This window comes from Panicum hallii, chromosome 6 (genome assembly GCF_002211085.1).
Source record: "Panicum hallii strain FIL2 chromosome 6, PHallii_v3.1, whole genome shotgun sequence".
Taxonomy (NCBI): domain Eukaryota; kingdom Viridiplantae; phylum Streptophyta; class Magnoliopsida; order Poales; family Poaceae; genus Panicum; species Panicum hallii.
This window is the reverse complement of record NC_038047.1, coordinates 36,149,224-36,169,781: the sequence shown is the minus strand read 5'-3', so window position 1 is coordinate 36,169,781 and position 20,558 is coordinate 36,149,224. Positions and strand designations below refer to the sequence as shown.

The 20,558-nt window shown below is 47.3% G+C and overlaps 1 long non-coding RNA gene across 1 annotated transcript; it reads left to right on the top strand.

Moving 5' to 3' along the window:
• Nucleotides 1-15,444: 15,444 nt before the first annotated feature.
• On the top strand, nt 15,445-17,936 carry LOC112898480. The gene is made up of 3 exons (XR_003229835.1): nt 15,445-15,564; nt 15,630-15,700; nt 17,568-17,936. It is a non-coding gene; the product is annotated as an uncharacterized LOC112898480 (long non-coding RNA).
• The last annotated feature ends 2,622 nt before the right edge of the window (nt 17,937-20,558 follow it).

Sequence of the window (20,558 nt, the reverse complement as noted above, 5' to 3'; positions counted from 1 at the left end):
GTCGCGCTAGCTACTTGGCACGTCTACGCTCTACGCGTCGGAGCTAGCCCGCTGCGACGCCGCGAGTGAAGGCAACGACAGCGCGCGCGGCCACGGGAGGGAGAAGCAGAAACCCAAACCCATGGGCGCCCCCGCGCAGCCGGGGTACGGCGAACCGGGACGGGAGGGGACGAGCCGGCGGGCGGCACGGCGCGCGCGCTTGGACGACGCGTGTGCGCGGGCGGAGGAGGCAGCAGCCCCCGCCCCCTCGTGACACCCCGCGCGGGCGCTCCCGCGTGGCGGCACCCCTGTGGGCGGGCTCGATCGCGCGCGCGGACGTGGGGCGCGCGGGCACGCGGCAGACGACGCCCCCCGTGGCCCCGCTCGCTTCCGCTGACGCGCGCGTCCCTGAACGCCACCACCCTTGTCCGGTCTCGCGTGCCCGCGCCGCATGCGGATCTCTGCTAGCTGCAGAGACCGGCCGCGCGCGCGCGGCGTCACGCATGGGCATGGCCCCCTGGGGGGTGGGTTGGTGCATGCACGCACGGCGCCTCCCCCGTCACGGGCTCACGGCCGGAACGCCCATGCAGCGCACGGCGGCGAGCGACTGGCGGCGAACTGCCTCCACGTACACGTACTAGGGTGGCAATAGTATATACCCCTAGGTCCTAGCTAGTAGTATAGCCTAGCGGCGGACGGATGCATGCGGCATGCCTGTTCGCGACACCTGCAACAGCGACCGGGATCCTGTGCCGGGCGCCACGCACCGGGCGTCAAAGGATGCATGTGTCGGTATCGGGGCCGGCCCCCCGACCGCGCGCGGGTGGCGACTGGCGACACGGCTGGTCGGCCGACGAGACCGCTCTGCTGCTGCAGCTGCCTTGTGCTAGCTGCTAGTATGTTGGCTAGTTGGCCGTGTCGTGTCGATGCACCGGCCGGGCGTCGTCCGGCGTACAGCGCACGTCGTCCCCGGCCGCCGGCCGGACGGGACGCGGAGGCGTATGTGTCGCCGCGCCGCACGGACGACATGGGTTGTCGACGGGGCGACGCGCGCTCGTTCGTGAGGGACGGCACGTGTCCACACGTACCCAACAAGGGGGGGATAGTCTGTACATGCGACAGATCGATCGAGTAGTGACAGGCGTGCAGTCGAGGCACACGGTTCGGCTGCCCAATGTGCGCGCTTTGTCGGCGATCGACATGTACCGCTAGATTTTTTTCATCACTATGCCAGAAATGCGTAATACTGACGCGACTAGACGGTTATTATTACGTGGAAAAACGTGTCACTTGTATTGTATTTACGATAATAGCACATCGGAAACAGCATCTGCGATATGTCCACATCAGAGACGCGGCTGCTTAAAACGCATCTCTGATGAGACGTAGCTAGTTAAAAAGCATCTAATGATCACATTAGAGACGCGGCTAGTTGAAATGCGTTTGTGGTGATAAATTAAGAAAAGCAAAAGAAAAACAGGACATGAAATAGATCTTATACGTCACAAATACATAGGTTTTATCCATATATACATTGCAGATACACATACTCAATCTTTTAAGGTTATACATATCAACTGCTATCTCTAAAGTCACCACAATTATCAAATCTGCAGTCTTATTTACAACCACTCACCAAGTTACTTCATTAGCATCCATCTTTGCCAGCTCCAGCTACAATATCATCATTGTCATCAGGCCGTCCACAATAAAAACAAATTAGACAACCAAGTTCAGCATGTTTCCAAAGCCTCCAAATTGCATCATACACATACTTATATGCATTAAAACTCCTAATAACACATTGAAAATGGTACAGTATTTCTAGCTGAGTAGTTGGTTGACCATAATCTAAGATAGAGTGATATTCAGCATCTCCCATGTAAGTTCCAAACTGATCCTGATTTGTGAAGAATCCAAAAGGAAAGAATATAACTAGAGAATGCAATATGAAAATGCATTAGCTTGTCAGGATGCAATATAAAAATGCATTAGCTAAATCAGTGGATTCCCTAAAACTATGCCTGTAAATTCACAAATCAACACTCCTGCTAATCTGAGTAGCAAAGGACACTTAAATTGATGGCAATTAAATCATCATTGCATATGTCGAATGGCTCAACTTAAGTGCAGCACTCATTTACAGTTCTTATGGCCTAAATGATAAATCATCACACGTTTGATTCTATCAATAAGTCCAAATAGAAACTACATATGGTTCACAGCCTAGTAAAAGAGAATTTGATTATTGTCCAATGTGAATAGATAAAATAAGCCATCACAAGATGTGGAAACAAAATTCTTCTTATAGATGTCAAAGAAGGCACATGGAACTTGAGTTAACAACACTCTTCAGAAAGTGAAAGAAAAGGTGGATAGAGTGAAAACTAACATGCTAACATGAAAAATCGTATATGGCCCGTTCCTCAAGTAAATAGTGTACATCCAACTAGGTATTTGGTATTGACTGCTGCCATATGAGAATGCATGAAAAAGGTGAAGCCATTGTTTCTGCAAGAAAACTAACCTTCATTTGTTTAGGTGCAGCTTCTCAAGCTCCTTGGCTCAAGGTTCCACTGTATCGTATCTTTCTGCAAGCCACAACCAATGAGATAGAATCAATTCATGAAAATAACTCTAATTCAGTTCAGCAATTAGCAGTCAGATAACCTTACACTAGTTTCTCTGAAGACCATTAATAACCTACTAGCTTCTATCGAAGGTTCAGACCTCAAAGATTTTGTCAATCCATGAATACTAGTTTCAGTAACATCTATTATTCTACCAATCTACAAACAATTTCAGTGACGTGCTATTCTTTTATCAATCCATGAACTTATACCTGCTCAACCTTCTCGCATGGACAGAGTTTGCAAAAATTGAGTAGGGGAGGAATCGTACCATGGATTCACGGATTGGTTCGCTTGAGGGGTCCAGCATCCCCCTACGGCAGTCCATGCCGATGATGCAGCGAGACCTAGTGGCGGAGGCGGTGGCACCTTCCGCTTGGCTCCCTCCTCCTTACTTCTCTCAAGCCAACATCTTCCTGCCCCGTCGTGGCTGTGCTGGATGGAAATAGATGACGGCAAAAAAAGGCAGGCGGAAGGAGGAAGGATGAGCGCGCGCCGCCGGCGTTGAGGGCTTGCGCTGTATGACTTTATACTAGGTGAACTAAGGGAGATGGGGGGTTGGGATGGGGCTTTGCTTACGGATCCGCTCGATGTTGGGATCCTCATCCTCGATATCATCGGCTGCATGTAGAATTTGCTCGATGTTGGTGGTCCAGCTGAGCGAGGCCGGCACAGCGGCGGCCAAGCCCAGCCCCCCAGCTGCCCCGCCGGCGCGGAGGTGGTCCTGGTGCCACTTGAGCACAGCCCACACGAGGCGCTCCCAGTTGTTTGCCGCCCACTCAGGGCCCCCGCCCCTCCGGCGCCTGGACGACGCCATTGCGGAGATGCTCGGTGGCCGAGGAGAAGAAGACGCGGATCATGACCCCGGCCGCGGTGGAGGCGAGGTGGGGGCTAAGGGGCCGGTGGCAAAGGGGAGCAGCAACGGCGGCGGTGGTCGGCGCAGGGAGTGGCGGCGTGGGATTGGGGGTGGGATCTGGGCGAGAAAGAGGGGGCCGACGGCGCAGAGGGGACGGGATCTGGGCGAGAGGGAGGGAGGCGGCAGTGGCGCAGAGAGGGTGACATGCAAGAGAGAGAGAAGGGAGAGGTGAGGATGCGAGAGAGAGAGATAGAGGGAGGGGACGTGGATGCTAGAGCTAAAAACTAGACTGAACTAAAATTCTGGGTCCGTGGAGCATAGTTAGAGACGCCGTAAATAAATCGTGTCTCTGATATAGGTCACCATCATATATGCATTTATTCAAGACGCGTCTCTAATAACTTTCAAAGTCGTAACAGACGTATTTTCTTTACACGCGTCTCTATTTTTCAGAGACGTGTCACATGTGCAGCCATGGGAGACCATCACATCAGAGACGCGTGTAGTAGACACGCGTCTCTAATAATAAATTATAGACACGTATTAATTCCGCGTCTCCGATAAAAGTATCTTTTTTGTTACTTTCTTACTTGGTGCATCCTACTATCTTACATCAACCTCTTTTATTTTGCTCATTGTTTTTGTTTACGCAGGTCGTCAGCCCTAACGTATGTAGGCGCGTCGGTCGGTCGATCACTAGTCCCCGATGATTGCGGGACTTGCTTGCCTTGTATAGTTGTATGTCTGCAACTGACAATTCATGTGCGCCTGCTGTTGTTTCATCTTTCCAGTGGTCTCCCGTCCATCGTATCTGACAGAGTGACAGCTCCTTGGAAACCTTTGCTCCGCCTGTGTTTTTACGAGCAGCATGCAGTCGGGCGGTGCCTGTGTGTCGTCTCTTCCCGGCCGTGACCAAAATCAAAGCTAAACTAGGTCTGCACACTGACAAGATATACTATCTATGCAGCATACTCCTACATATCATCTAAACATAGGATAGATCGAGCAATCAGTCCTTGCGTATTAGCACACATTATTATACATGTTATTGCCCCGTGGGTTTGGTCGGTGCCATTACCAGGCCGGCCTTAAACCTGCGTGCATGTCGTCTTACGTGTGCATGTGTCGCTCACGTTCATCCAAGTACTGTCCAATAAACCAGCTCCAATTCTTTTTTGTTTCTGTTTTGTTCTTGCAGCGATATGATCCCTGCATGAACGATTTAGCTTCGCCTACAGTAGTAGCAGCAGCAGCAGCTTAGGCTGGGGGTTTTCATATCTCTCTTTCCAAAAATACCACGTCAGTTTGGGGGGTGAATGAAACATTGTACCTTAATGGAGAGTTTCATTTCACTGTTTCCAAAGCTAATCAGTGTTATTAAATGCTAGTTGATCTAGTATGGCACAGGATTCCCCATGAAACAACGGCGGTCACAGTGGTCGTTTCACGCCATTTCCAACGTCTTAAAAACGAGTTAGCAGAGTGTCGTGGGGATGAAACTGGTTCCTTCTCTTCCCTCATTAAATCAGTGCCATATTATCAAAAATGCTGATGTGTTATGGTAATTAATGATATGAAACTCGCCATAAAATCCGTGATTAGGCTTGAGAGCCGGGCCGGGAATCATTGGGCGACGACACAGCAGCAGCTAGCTAGCGCATGCGGGCACAAGATTCGGCCAGCGCCGGGGCAATCTCCCCTCTCGTCGTCAACCCCAGCGACCACATGCCATGCCGCGCCGTACGTGCCGCCAATAACCTATGGCTTCTTTTCCCCTAATGACGGGGACATGCAGTTAGGTTTAACCCCGGCCTGTCGTCAGTTAATTAGTTACCCGGCAGGGCCCGGGTCGTGCGCGCGCAGCGGCTGTGGATCGAGGAGCAGCCACGCGTCGCTCGCACAAACCGAATAATGTATATACATATATACATATATGCGTATATGCAGATGTAATAAGTGTATGGCTGTGCGTATGGCTGGTCCCTACTGCGGCATCCATCACATGATTGCTCTCTCTTCGGCCGAGATCGCGTTTCCTCTGGGCGCCTCGTTGCGCGTACGTGTCCGACCGAGGCCTGCCGGACTGGCTGGATCGACCGGGGATCGGAATCTCCCGGCCGGCATAATTGGCCGCTCCTGCTGCTGCTGCTGCTGCTGCTGCACTGCTGCGTGCCCAGCCACTGAGCCACTCAAGGATTATTCTGCTTGGTGCATGCAACATAGCAGTGCCTGCTGGACGACATGCCACGTGCCCTATTATTCCATCATCAGCTAGCTTATTCGTTAGTTCGCCGTTCCGTCCTCATTAGTGGCTCGTCGCAGCACGCACGCGTACGTGACAGTCTAGCACGCAGCTGCTTTATTTCCGATCCACGATCTATAGAAGCTAGCCTAGCTAGGGCTAGCATCGTTCATCGTTCACATGCGAGCATGCTGCAGCACGAATGATATGCGTCGACGACACACATGCATGGTGACCACGATCGATCGTTAGGTTCCTTCTTGCTGACGTGTGGCTGCGTGGATGGCCGGTCATTGAGCGCCACCAGTGCGCTCGCTCGCTCTCTAACTATGTTGTTCTTTGTATGGCTGGCCGGCGATGGAATCTCAATGCAAGGTACCTACACGATAAGTAAACAGTCGCCTAACTGCCTCGATGATGCAGTGGCCGCCGTCCGCCCGTCCCGATGGGCCGATCGACGGCGGGACCTAGCTTAGCTAGCTCGCTAGGTCAGTCAGCCAGGCAGCCACCAGCAGCGAGCGAGAACGAACGGGAGCGCGTCACGTTAACGTGTGCCATCGATGATGGAGCTAGCTAGCTAGCTACCGAATATAGACGATGCTGATGCTCACTGCTTACGTGGACGCTAGCTGCAGCACTGGCATGTGACAGCCACGGGAAACTATTCCTTGTGCCGGCCGGTGCAAATTATTGGCATGGGCAGGCATCATCGTCGCGTCGATCGATCGGCCGATGATGGTGGTCGTGTGTTCAAAGTAGGTATAGGGAGTAGTAGGTTTTGGTAGTAGCTCGAATACTAATCTACGACGGAGATAGAACAGCAACCTATATATATATGTCTATGTTCCGTAGACCGATCAGCATGGCGGCCATCACTTGTTTCTGCCTTGGGAAGGACGTAAAGAACTACTCGATCTGACAGCCATGGCGCCGGCATGCATGGAGACTGATCACGGCAGCCACGGCACCCCCGGCCACCTTCTTCCTCCCGGGGAATCAGGAAGGCATGCATGGGAATCCTTATCGTTACCTCGACCGATCATGTCTACCACCGTCTCCAATCCATCCATCCATCCATCCATCTATCCATCCATCTATACAAGAATCATGCATCCATGCATCATCGACCTTTAATTTGCACGCCGTGACGACATTGCTACATGTTAGCTAGCTGCTTCACCTTGAGGCATGCCTGCACCTTTGTCGAGCTAGGCCACCAGGCTACAGATAAAAGTTCTAGGAGCCCGACACGTCCGATCCAGCCACAAAAACGGAGCTCACGAAAGCGAGTGGGCCCTCTTTAATTTGCTGGAAGCCTTTTTAATCTAGCCATCTCTTTTAGCTTTCCTTTCTTCCGCTTCATCATAATTTTGAGACTTCTTAGTTCTTGTTACCAGTTAGCTTTCAAAAATACTCGCAAGAGAAGTTTCAATTAAAATAGTCGTCGTTCTGTGTGAGCTACCTAGACAAAACCATATGTACAGTATCGTGCTTCACTCGCTAGTATAGAAAATCACTTTCCGTGGCACTAGCCTTTTATTTCTGGTGGGGTGGATATCGTTATCCACCGTCACTAGAGATCGATTTCGCGCACTGTAGCTGAAAGTCACCAATGGTGGCTTTTAGCCCCTCTCGGCAATGTGGTGGCTTTTCTAATACTCCTTTATTAAGATAAAAGATGGACTGCGTGCAATCACCAAACTAGATCTCAATCTAAGGAGCCACTCACAAAGGAAAATCATGCTAGATTTCTGATGGTAGATTGCAATTTTCCACCATGGAAGCCCCGCCTTGGCTTCTGATGGGGTGCCCCTCCTTAGGTTTCTTGCTAGGTCATACCACCTGTGGAGTCTTGAGGAGTAGTTGGAGTAGAGAGCAAGACCTCTCTCAGCAATTAAAGAAGTCGAGTATTGTTTTCTGAGTCCTGAATGAAGGAAACTTGGATTCCAAAATTGACTAGGATGTGGGGACTCCTTGAGACCTTGACACGGGACATTGGAGGGAGTGGTGAGGAAGAGAACGGGGAGGGGGAAGTGGAGTTGGCATACAGAGGACTTCTCTCCTTGTGGTCATCTTTGTATTTGTTTGATCATGTAAATTTGAACACAAATAAATTTTCATCATTTGACCGTAACACAACCACACTTAAATTAGCAATAAGGTGTTGTGAATTAGCTCACCAAAAATGTCTAAGAAGAGAGACAAAAGTGATGGAGACGCACAAAAAAAATCAGAATGTCCTTTCCGTCCATTTTGGAGAATATGAAAAAGAAGTATTCCCAACAACTTTTTGCGAACTTCTTCTGTATTTCCTACTGGCTATCTAGATCCTCATAATTCGTAGTGTGCGCGTGGTTGGTATTAGGTTCTGTTGGTCCGTGTTCATTCGTTTCTCCTTTTCGTTGCCTCGTGATTGGCAAATCGGCAAACACTGAACACGTAGGCTGTGACACAGGTATAAAGCCAGTCGACACCTGACCTGAATCCACAAGATTAATTTGTGCTAAGTGCTCGCAAAGATATGTGCTCTTTTGGACAATTAGAAGGAAATTACAAGGAATATATTCTTTGAGCTCATATTATATATTTCGCTTTCATTAGGAACGAACGTGTCCAATTAAAAAATATTGTATCCATAGAAAATCAAACAATGAACGCCAGTGTCAGATTACTCGATGGTTATTGATATTTCACATTGGTTCATAGTGTTCTTTTTCACTAGTATTTGTTTCAAGAGACGATCACATTAGTTTGTTGGAAAAAATATTGCCGATAATGTACTCTCTATCTCTTTGAAAAGATCATCAGCTATGAATTGTGCCTTAATAAGTATACTAAAGAACCTTGTTGCCTATTATTCACAAATTAAATAAATTTTAGAAATTAAAGAATTTTCGACCTTCATAATATTCTAGCAGCCGTATAACTTTCTTATGAAATTCATAGATCTATAAAATGAGCTACATACTTAGGTCATATATATACGTGTAACAATAATTTGTTGACTGTTGTCTGGAGTTGGTTTGTTGGACTGGACCACAACACCACATTTCCAGAAGTAGAAAGATGGGCAGAAAGCATTGCTACTACAGGAGTGTTTGTTTGCTTCATGAACACGTTGCCCTATGCCCGCCATTGGCACGCACGCAACTAGCTCGCCGACTAATCATGGCCCAAATCTTCCAAACTTCTTTTGTATCTATGTAAATCGTATAAAACCACATGCAAAGAATATTTTCTTAACGGTTCAAGAATAATGTAATATCAGCTTGGCCACTTGCCAGCAGCACATATCTTGGTTAGAAGCTGAGAAAGGAGCTTTAGCAAAGATTACCCGCGGGGCCCTTTGTGCTAGCTAGCTGATTGTCCTACATTTGTTCCATGGTACGGTTAGAGCTTTGCATGCATCTGCTAGCATCTAAGCTAGCTGCCTCGAAACCACCTATGAAATTTGAATAGATGATCACCAAATAATCAATAATGTCTATAGCTTTTTTTTAGAGGAATCATTTCAATAGTTGAGCATCACAGTGAGTCATAGATCATTGTTGTGACCAGCAAGGTTGTTGTTGGGGTTGGCAGTAGCACTGTTGGGCCTCAACTTGCAAGGATAGGCAAGGATCCAGCCTGATCCAAGCCCATTCAAACGGAAAAAAGAAATAAACTGACAATTCTGCAGTAATTCAAAAAGAATTTTCAGCCAAAAGTAGTACAAATGAAACATGAGCAGAAAGTCAAACAACGCAAAATTTTCACACGGAATACATATATATATATAGTATTCCGAAAAATAATAATTGATATTTTTTTTCATGTAATGAAATTAACATGAGTATTTGCAGCAGAAGGAATAAACAAAAGTTCGATCGATCTGCCCTCAAAGTACTATGACCATATGATTGCCTTGAGCACCCTCAAAGTAAGTTATCTTATTTAGCAACCAACCACTTAGAAAACTGCATATGCAAAAGTAGGATCGGAGGGGATAACATAAGCTACTTAGGATGTGCACGCCTACCGTACAAAAAGCTAAATGAGATGGATCTGGCATCTACTAGCTAGGATTTTTTTTGAAAGATCCAACAACTTGCGTTCCGGCGTATATTAATAAAAAGAAGATAGCAGTTTATAGGTAAACCAGACTCGAAAATCGTGCAACTACAGCACCTACAGCTACATCACCTACAACCAGCAAACATGGCCAAAATGCTCATCGTCGCCAAGTTTGTTGCACACACACCAAGCAGCTCTGACTTGCAACCTAGCCGAACAACCACTAGTCAGTTGGATTGGGGCATCAACACGACCACACCACTCAACTCAAGAACGACTAGTGACCACGACCAGCACACCTCCGCAACCCATCCATCCACGCTCGGCGTTGGGTGGTAATCGACACGAGTCTCAACAGGAAAACTCCACTCGGTCGGATTGGATCATCGACACGAGCTTTCCTTTTGCGACTATTGCCTCCAGCCAAGCTCAACGAGAAGTAGCTAGCGCCAATAGCCACGCCACCATGGCGCCAGTGGCGCCCCTGCTTGGTTACTGCCAGCCAAGCCACCATGGCATCACCGGCACTCACCGAAGCAAAACTACCGCCAGCTACGCCACCACAGCGTAGCCGACGCACCCCTGTAGCTGACCGGAGTGGAAAGACACCATAATAACGCCTCTAAGGAGATAAATGGCGCCCGAGGGCGCCACCGTCGTCTTGCCAGCACGTCAAACCTGGCTTTCGCCGGTGCTTGCCCACCTCCCGAACGTGCTAAGCAGACAGCCCTTCCGCTGCGGCGCCTCGCCAGGCCCGTGCGCTGCCTCCTCGTCTGCGTGCGGCCGACTCCACCTGAGGCCCGCAGCCACCACAGCACCCCGACGAGGCCCGCTCGCCCGCCGCCGCCACGGCACGCCGACGCGGCCAGCAGGCCCGCCGCCGCCATAGCACCCCGATGAGGCCCGCTCGCTCGCTGCCTCGTCAGCAGCCTGCGCCCTTGCGTTCGGGCCACAACCACCAAGCCACCTCCCACTGCGGGCTCTAGATCCGCCCGCGACTTCCTGGATCCGTCCACCGGCCACCTTGAAGAACCGCCGCTCATCGCACTGCGGGGAGCCGCTGCAGCCCAGATCGGCGCGCGGCTACAACAAAGCGGAGAAAAAGGTCCCGCCGCCGCCATCCTCGCTGCCGCACGAGCTTCTGGTGGCCAGCTCCGACGGCGGCGCGGCTGGGGGAGACGGGTGATTAGGGAGGCGCGCTAGGTTTTGGGGCCACCCGTGTCGCCCCTGGAGGAGCGATGTGGGGGCGTTCTGTCGCAACCGTTCCACTAGCTAGAATGAGCCCGCTGCAATCTTCCATTTTACTGAGCTCTCAATCAAACTATTCTGAAACCAATCTAGATATCATCATATCAAGATAACATATTTTTGCCAACAGAAGAGGATCGCGCGTTTCTTTTCTTAAAAAAAATAGGTTTTTGCCATAGATGCGTGGTGGCGGCTGCATGCAATGCGAGTCAATGAGTGAGGCTGCGGATTGGTAGTGCTGGATATACCGATATGGACAAGCTTTCCAGGGCAGCGAAGTGCGGATGGACTGGACGGGTCTAGGAAGACGACAACCGATGGTTTGTTTGGTGGGCGCGCCGGCCGGCAGAAACAGCAGCTGCGAGTGCGAGCCAGGCTTATCTCTGCATGCATTTGCATTGTATGGCCCGCACCCGATGGATCCAACCATCTGAATTTATCGAGGCTTTCCTGCCCCCCATCATTTTCGTTCCGCGTCAATGGACCATCAGTCCAGCTAGCACACGGCCGCCATGGCGGGCACCGCACCGTGAAAGCAACAGCTACATCTCTGTCGTCGATTTTTTTTTAATACAGACAGCGTGTAACACGGTATGCTATGTTGGGAATGTCCGAGAACTTGGTTACTTGCTACAAAACAACATAGATTCATGTTTCTGGTAGTTAAACCTAAGATAGTTGATATGAAGACAACACACCTAGAAGGCAATTTCACAGCATTATTCAGCGCATGTCATAGTATAGTTACTAATTGAAGGCTCCTTTGGAACCTTCTAGGTGAAGTCAACTAGAATTCTAGTTGTACACTTAAAAAATTAGAGAAATTCTCATAAAAATCAGAAACATCCGGCAATCAATCCGACAACTCTAATCATAATAGTCATTGGATTTGTTATCTTTTCTAATAAATTATCCATATCTGCTGTTATGAAAACAGACTAAAGTACCCCTTAAACATGTATCTAAATTACCCATCCCTACCATTATAAAAAAAAAATCTAAAGTAACCCCTAATCTTCATGTAAATTAACCACCTATGCCATTATAAAAATAATGCAAATAACCTTCTAATTTTGCATGTAAATTATCCAATTATATCATTATTAAAACTTAAAGAAACCCCTAAAACTGAATCTAAATTATATAATTATAAAAAACTAGCACATTGCCTGTGTGTTGCAATGGATAATATAAATTTACCTGAACAATATGAGACCACCAACTTTATGCTCTTTCAGTCCACGTACAAACCGTACCATGACCACGTGAGGTATTGATTGTCCGGGTTCGGATTGGAATTCTGATTGATTTGTTCAGGTTTCGATTAGGATTCTGAATAATTTATCCAGGTTCCAATTAGAATTTCAATTGATGGACCAAGGAATCAATGCTTGCTTTAGAAATAGTAGAGATATTAAAGTGCACCAATATAATATTCTAAATTACTATTTCTATCATTATTAATATATTATTTATGTTATTTTTATATAAAAATACTACCCACGAAATGTGTCACCATGTATCATGTATGACGGATGAGATAAGAATACCAATTCACAAACAGATGGTTCGATTAACTATATATCAAACACACATGGAAGTGTGATGCAAAATAAAATCTATTGCAATTAGATAATGATAAATATGTATTTTAGAGTATGTGTTAGAATATTTAATAGATGAAAAAAGGTGAGATAAATAATTATAATTATTAGCTATAAATTCTATTTTTATATTAATTCTAATTAGCCCGTGCAGGAGCACGGGTTGATAGACTAGTTAATTAATATTTCTTAATAAGACTACTATGTCTGAGATTTGCTATACAAATGCACTCTTTTTTAGACAATTGGAGTATATACAATTGTCCCCAGAGCTGAATATACAATCCAATCTAACTTCAGTTATCCTGTTATATATCCATGTTGTCATGTAGTATCAATTGAGCGGCGCTTATTGGTCAGCAGATTTTATTTTATTTTAGCCCCATGCTTCGCACCCAAAACTACCAAATTAAGATTCTCCTAACAAGCGCCGTTTTGCTGCAATGATATCGAGTCTCCCGTCAGGGCTCAAATCAGAGGTTGTCAATCGGACAGCACCACCTTCCAATGAGACATACACTGAACCAGCAACGCACCCATCAAAGATTCCAATAACGACTGGTGGCTCAAGTTCGTCTCTGAAGTCGTGTGCATGCACACTCGAAGAACGAGAGCTAAGGATGATGAGGCTCTCGGTGAAGCAGCATGCTGTCACTTGGGCGCACGCTTTGCATGCTCTTTGCAAAGTGCCATGAGCTCGATGTCGCCAGCCCACATCACAGTTTCACAAGGACGCAGGAGAGAAGTGAAAACCACCTAGCCGGGGTCAGCAGCCAAGCGCACGGTGCCGCACCTGAACGCCGGCTGATGGAACTGCACATGGAAGCACTGTTTGGATAGTGTCATGCTCAGATCGAGCTGCTTTTGTTGGTTTATTTGCGGCAGGTCCTGGTACAGAAGGCAAACACGCGTGGAAGTTGCCATGGATGGATAGAGATTAGACAGGGATAAAAAGTTCTACCTGAAACAAATAAGAACAGATAAAAAGCTGCCATAGTACTTTTGATCCACGTCGTCTTGATCAGGTATACGTGCAGGACCATAAAAAGAATCGATGGTATGAGCAGAGCCGAGCACAAACTGAGGCTCCGCAAAGCCACGTGACAAGGAGCACGAAAGAAGAGAAGAGGAAAAAAAAATCCATGGTGCATGTGCTTTTTATCTGGGAAAGGCAAAGGACCGGGTAGAGAAGGTGCGGTGATAATGGATTAGCACCAAAAGCAGGGGCACCTGCTGCCGCGTGACCGGACGGATCGGACTGTTCCGACGCCGGCGTTCCGTCGTTTCCGATCGACATCTCCAGCCGGCCGGATACCAACGCTGCTTGTACCCGATCTTCTCTCTCTACCTGGAAAGGGGGGAGGATAGTGTCAGCATTGCACCGGGCCTGGACCAGACGCGTGCACACGGTCCACCCAGCCGTTCGATCGGCGGCTACGGCCAGGCTCGAAGCTTCCACGCCGACGCGTGAACGAGCGCGTCCTGCCGCCGATCGCGACGCGCAGATAGGGCCACCGCGCGCGCGTCCACACCGCTTTCTTTTCTGATTTTCTCGGCCGCACGCGCGCGCGGCCGGGTAGCCAGCCAGCCAGGTAGGTCGCTGTCGCCGGCGCCGTACGCCAGGTCCGCGCGCCCGACGCCACCTCGTCGGCCGGCCAGCCGGCCACGGTGGTCGGCGGCCGCAAACCAAAAACCTCTTGCTCTCGGACCTTCTCGGTGGCTAGCTCTCGGTGCGCGCGTGTGCCGCCAAATCCAGGCAGCCCGCTGTTGGTATCGCGCATATTCCCCCGCGCCGACGCTGACGGCGCGTGCCGGGTGCCGCCGGAATCCTCGCGCGTGGCGCGTCCGGCGAGCCACGAAGGCACGCGTACGTCAGCGCGCAATGCAAGGCAACGCCACCGCCTCACCGACGGGGGAATTCTCCGGCGGATCTCGGTCGATCAGAGGTTCGATTATTAGTGGCACATTATTGTGATCATATCACCCGGAATTGATCACGTTGGTCGGTCGATCCGATAAGCCGGTGAATATGTGCTCACCCTTCTATCCGCCATTGATCGATCACTACCAAGCAGAGTATAACTTGAGTGCCGGGGGGTTCGTCTTCTTCCCCGACGTGGACGCGACCTGCTTAACCGGTCTCCGATGCCATCTTTTTTTCTTCCTTTCTTCGACGCTCGGTGCTGCACGATGTACACGAGGTTCTGTTAGTGGCGTGCATGTGACGGTTGATCCTTTCTTTCTTTTTTATTCTTTGTAACAGCCGGAGGGAACTGAATACCCGTACAAATCAGTGGCCGTAATGCTTCGATGGCTTGACATGGAACGCAAACGAAAAAAAATACAAGTCTCAGACATTAATCATCGCCATATAATAAACTCGCAGAAATCAGTATATTTGTTTTCAGAGGCAAATATTTTAGTTTACTAGAAAGAATATCGATGATGTACTCTCTCTCTCTCACTCTCTGTGCGTGCGCGTGCGCGCACGTGTGTTTTTAGACTAACTAGAAGTATCATTGACAATGCAATGTCTTAATAAGTATATATACCCTCAAAGTCTATAAAATAAGCTACTACGTATTGTAGCAGTAATTTGTTGACTGTTGTGTAGAGGTGGCTTGTTGGACTGGACCACAATATGACATTTCCAAAGATGGGCAGAAATCTTTGCTACTACAGGAGTGTCAGTTTGCTTCATGGACATCTTACAGAGTTCTTTTGTATCCATGTAATAAATCGTTTAAAACCACATGCAAAGAATATTTCTTAACGATGGTTCACGAATAATGTACTGTCAGAAGAGGACGAATGGTAAAGCGGGGACACCAGGGGATAGAGCGCCATGGCTACGGGTTTCACGGAGTGGCGACTCGTGAGATAACCTGAAGGATCTCTTCTCTCGCTGGTGATCCTCTCCAATCTCTCTCAATCAACTGCTACTACAATAAGGTACGATTCTGCTTCTCTACCTCATGGAGCCCCATCTTGATCCGCAACCGTGTCTGAATTTCCAGGCCTTCATTTGACGTAAGTTCGGGCTGCCGGTCAATGTTCGTGCTGGCTACGAGCATGAAAGTTTTGTCTGGTACGTAGTCTCCTCTGCTCGTTGCAAATCCAAGCTCTCTCTGGTTTCGGTTGGAAATTTCCTTCAAGTAACTTTGGGTGGTCAGGTTGTGGCTTTTAAGGTTTCTCTTCTGCATGATCGGATTTTCAGTTTTGTGGTATCCTCATGGCAAGTTGGTTTTCAGATATACAAGTTGCATTCTTTCTCCTGCGAGCAGTATAAGCTTTCCTTTCATCTCTAGGGCAATGGAGGATCTACATGGGTTAGAGAATCTCAAGCTTACTTTCAAGAAGAGTTTAATTCATGGACATATCCCGCCAACGCGCCCTCATTCATATGCAGATGCAGTCAGAGCTGATCCTCCTCTTATTGGAGCCAATCAGTCTTCAATCGCCTCTTCTTTCCAAGAGTTTCTCCTTTTCAGAGGTTGGATTTCGCAGCTGCATCGCACTCAACATCATAGCAGTTCAACTTTCCTCGTACTAATAAGAACACAACAATAGCAAAGAACACGGAAGCACCACGTTCAAATTCAAATCCAGGATCTAATGAGGCCGTTAATCTTGACCTCAATCTAGGGGGTGCCTCTTCAAATTCAAAGAATAGTCATACTCAGACAGGAGGTAATCTAGCTCCTAAATGCTCTAGGTGCCTCTCTCTTACTCATGACAGACGCAATTGCCGGAACAACATTCATTGTTTCACGTGTAAGCGGTGGGGACATAGTGCAATTATTTCGTTGTGAAATTATTATAGAAGAGATCAAATGTTCTGATCACATTTAAGCATATTTCGTTGTCATAGAAGACATCACATGTACATAATGCAGTACAAGATCAGATCACGTCCAAGTCATACAACCTAGAACATACATGTCCATGCTGATTTTAAGCACTCTAAAGTAACTTATTACACGCCCAGATTACATTTGAGCACCCAAAATAAATGCAGTACATGCCCAGACCACTTTTGAGCACTCCCAAAATAATGTCCTACATTCTCAAATCACATTTGAGCACCAAAATAATATCATTTTTAAGCATTGAAGTATGCAGCAAGTCTTGAAGCACCTCTTCCTCTTCCTCTTCCCCTCCCAGTTGGTGGTCTTTCTCCTCCAATGTGACTTGTACTAGCACTTCAAAACGATGGAGTAAAAATGTATCAATAATTATGCAAACAATTATATAGATATGCAATTAGTACAATTTACAAGGAAAAGGAGTACAGATGCATCACTTACTTTCTTCTTCCCTCTAGTGCACTATAATTACACAGGTGGCTCCTTTTCTGTCTAGCCGTTAAGCCTCCTTGGCACTTTTTGGTTGTATGGCCTAGTTCATGACATTTAGGGCACCTCCTTTTCTTTGTACTAGGCTCATCTGATGCCTTGATCTTACATTTCCTCGGCCTCCCAGGCTTTCTTCTCAATATTGGCTTCTTGATTTTGCATCCTAGTTTAACATGTGGCCAAAATTGCTTGGATGTTATTGGATTGAACACACTAGAATATGCCTTTTTGAACCTGTCAATAGAGAAGTACCCATGGACATAGTCATCCATGTGCACCTCTCTGCTAAGTTTTGCATGGAAGGCTAAAGCATGTCTACAGGATTTTCCACTCACTTGCCAAGCCCTGCAACTACATGTCTTCAACTCAAAGTTGACAACATGCCTAAAAAGTGCTCCTGATTTGGTTGGTGCAGATACTGCAGCTATGCTATTTGCATACCTCAAAACTTCGCAGTCATTGATAGCTTTGCTTTGAAGTAAGAGCCTCGAGAATAGATGGGATTATTTTGCCCTCCATTGAAATAGCAATCTTATTTCTCAATTCAAACTTGTCTATGATCATTTTTCTAATAGTGTCATGCATCTCCACAATCTGCAGGTCTTTCACTTCTTTCACCCAGTTGTTGAAAGATTCGGAGAGATTGTTATTGATGTAGTCTACCTTGCAATAATCAGAAAATTTGCTTATACTCCACAAGTAGGGATGATTCTCATCTAAAAAGGCAACTGCTTTAAGGCACTCCTGTATCCTGGCCATATGCTAATTAAACTTCTCAATAGTGTAACTCTTGGCAGAGGAGGAGTATATGAGTTTGAAGTACTTTGTTCCTCACTGCAGGGTGACACCTATGTTTTGTGGGTGAAAACTGTAATGGCCCTTCAAAGTCATTGATTTGGGCATCAATGCGAACAACTCTACACTCTTGGTTGAGCTCAAACCACCGGAATAGTTGTTCATCACTTTTAATTTCAATAGTGTTGGTACTTCTTAGCCTATACGAACTAATCCGCAAGCGCACGGTTACCGATGTAGCTTTCATAAGAGAGTTTACCTGGGATATTGAACTCAAGAATGATAAGCGCGACCAGACCTAGACTATTCAACCGAACCCACCAGGGGAGAATAGGTAAGAGGGTAGAGGGCTTAACTTCAATTAGTCAACTCGTTACCTAGATAACTTGCTACTCACTAACTTGATCTGCTTTGACGGCTAGAAGAGGAAGGACTGCAGAAAGGGGTGAGAGGGGAGTCCAATAGCAACCTGCTACTACTGCTATGAAAATACCCGAACTTGGTGGACTAAGAGGGACGGATAGGGCTGTTACCACCTGCCGCCTACCACACTGTTCCATAGGGTGGAACACAACCCGAAGTAACTAACCAAGCCTAAGCACCATGCCTAAACTATCGAGTCACTGAGATCCGCCTCACATTAAGGCTAGAAGAAACCCCAAATGGATGGAACTTGCTAACCACGCAGACAAGGGATCCCGCAAATCAACGAAAGTAAATAAACAAATTACTGAAAGTAAAGAAAAGAACTAGCGAGACACTGAAGATAAACGAGGAACTTACTTGAATAAACTTTATTCCTCCAAGGTGGCTACAGAGTCATAGTAGCACCGACGGAACCCGGCTCCTCTCCTAGCTTGGCTCTCACCCAAGCTCTCATCTCACTCTCTCCCTATTCTACACTAAGGTAGAGTGACTAAACTAAGAACTCAACTTTCCTCTAAGAATGGTATGTTGTGAATGCTTCTCAAGGTCGGTACTCGCTACTTAGCTTGACTTGTAAGCAGATATGACGGTTAACGTAGCTTGTACGCGAAGATGGACACGTGGCACTGCAGGCCCAGGCCGGCCGGCCTAGGCATGTTGCCACGTGTCACCGTCTTTCTTGTGGATGCTTCTAATCACTCCAGGGAGTCGGTAACGGTTGCGTTGCTTTGAGGCGTGACAGTTAGAGGCCGGCCGGCCTGGATGAGGCCAGTCGGGTCATCCAATGCCCCAACATGTTGATCAACGTATGTAAGTGCCTAAGGAAGGCAGTTTTGAGTCTGAAGACCTTGGTACTCGCTATAGTGGGCCCATCAATCCATGGTTCAAGCCTTTCAACCGTAGGATGTTTTGCTTGATGATGTGTCGGTCAAGGTTGATTGGATTTGTGTTTGAGGCCTAGCAGGTGAAGTTTGGCACGTATTTGCCACAGTGCCAGGCCAACGGCCTAAGGGAGGCCGGTCGGCCTGAGTTTTCTCCCAATTTGGCCAAAATTTATGTAGTGAGCTCCTAAAATCAAATAATCATCAAAACTAGTGGAGCTCATTAGGATAAATAATTTAAGCATGATTCTGGCCATAAAAGTATGGAATCTAGGGCAATGTTGGCAGTAAAAATCATAGAAATCGACCGCCAACATGCCCCCACACCTAGACTTTGCTCGTCCCGAGCAAAAGGGTTGAATTAGATCCAGAGGATCGAGCAAGTCTAGGGTCATCAAAACCAAAGTGTGCTTGAGAATGTATTTCGAAGCTTTTCCTCATACTTTGGATTCCTGGTGGCTAACACCTTTTCCTCTGCCTATTGATCCTCAGAACAAATCTTTGTGTCCATGATTCCTCCTGTTCTCAATACTTGGAGATTTTTGCAGGATTTTCAAAACTTGGAGGCATACTCTCATTCTCCCAAAACCACTCAGTCACTCAAAGTGTTTGAACCTCACTATGGCTTTTCATGAAGCCTCTCCTACTTCTAAAAGGTTGTGTGTAGGGCTTAAGGTAAGGATTGACATATGCATATCTTTTACCACCTATGTTGCAAGATCAAAAAGCTTGTCTCTGAGAGGCTATGCCGCCCGAGAACTTTGGTCAAGTGCAAGTGAGTGTAGAGAATGAATGTCCTTGATTGGTATTTGACTCTAGCTTCTTCCATCATTCCCTTCTTCTCTCTCTCTCTCTCTCTCTCTAGACGAGCAAGATAGTTGCTTTATTTTTCTTTCAGGGGGACGGAGAGCTGCTTGAGAACCACAATTCATGGACTTTGTTTGATGTACGTTTTCGTGTATGACCAAAGTATCAGGATACATGACCAAACTTCAATGGTGTTTGATCAATCTCAAGGTGTAAATGATAGCTCTGTGGATTCAACTATATCAAGGGTGTATGTGTATGGTTCTGGATAGGTTTTAGTAAAATTGAGCATGAATGAGAGTTGCCTTACTTTTTCATTTTCACAATAAAAATTCTCCAAGACTTTGAATTAGGAAAGATCATGCCTCACAAGTCATTATATCATGAAGGTCAATAAGCAAAAGATCAAGTGGCCCTATCATAAAGTTCCAAAGGCATAGAGTACTTTGCATACGAAATAAAAATCAAATACTCTTTTGATAAACATGCAAAGATTTCATCTCTTCCTAGGTGGTTTATTCAAATTTTAGTTTCATCAGGTGCAAAATTGAATCAAACCTAGGAAGGGATAAGTCAAGGGGGTTGCAAACCTTCGTGTGAAGCTAGGGCTCAACAGGCGGTTGACAGGTGGGGCCGGCCGACCTGGAGTAGGCCGGCCAGCCTGCTCTTGTGGCTTGTCCCT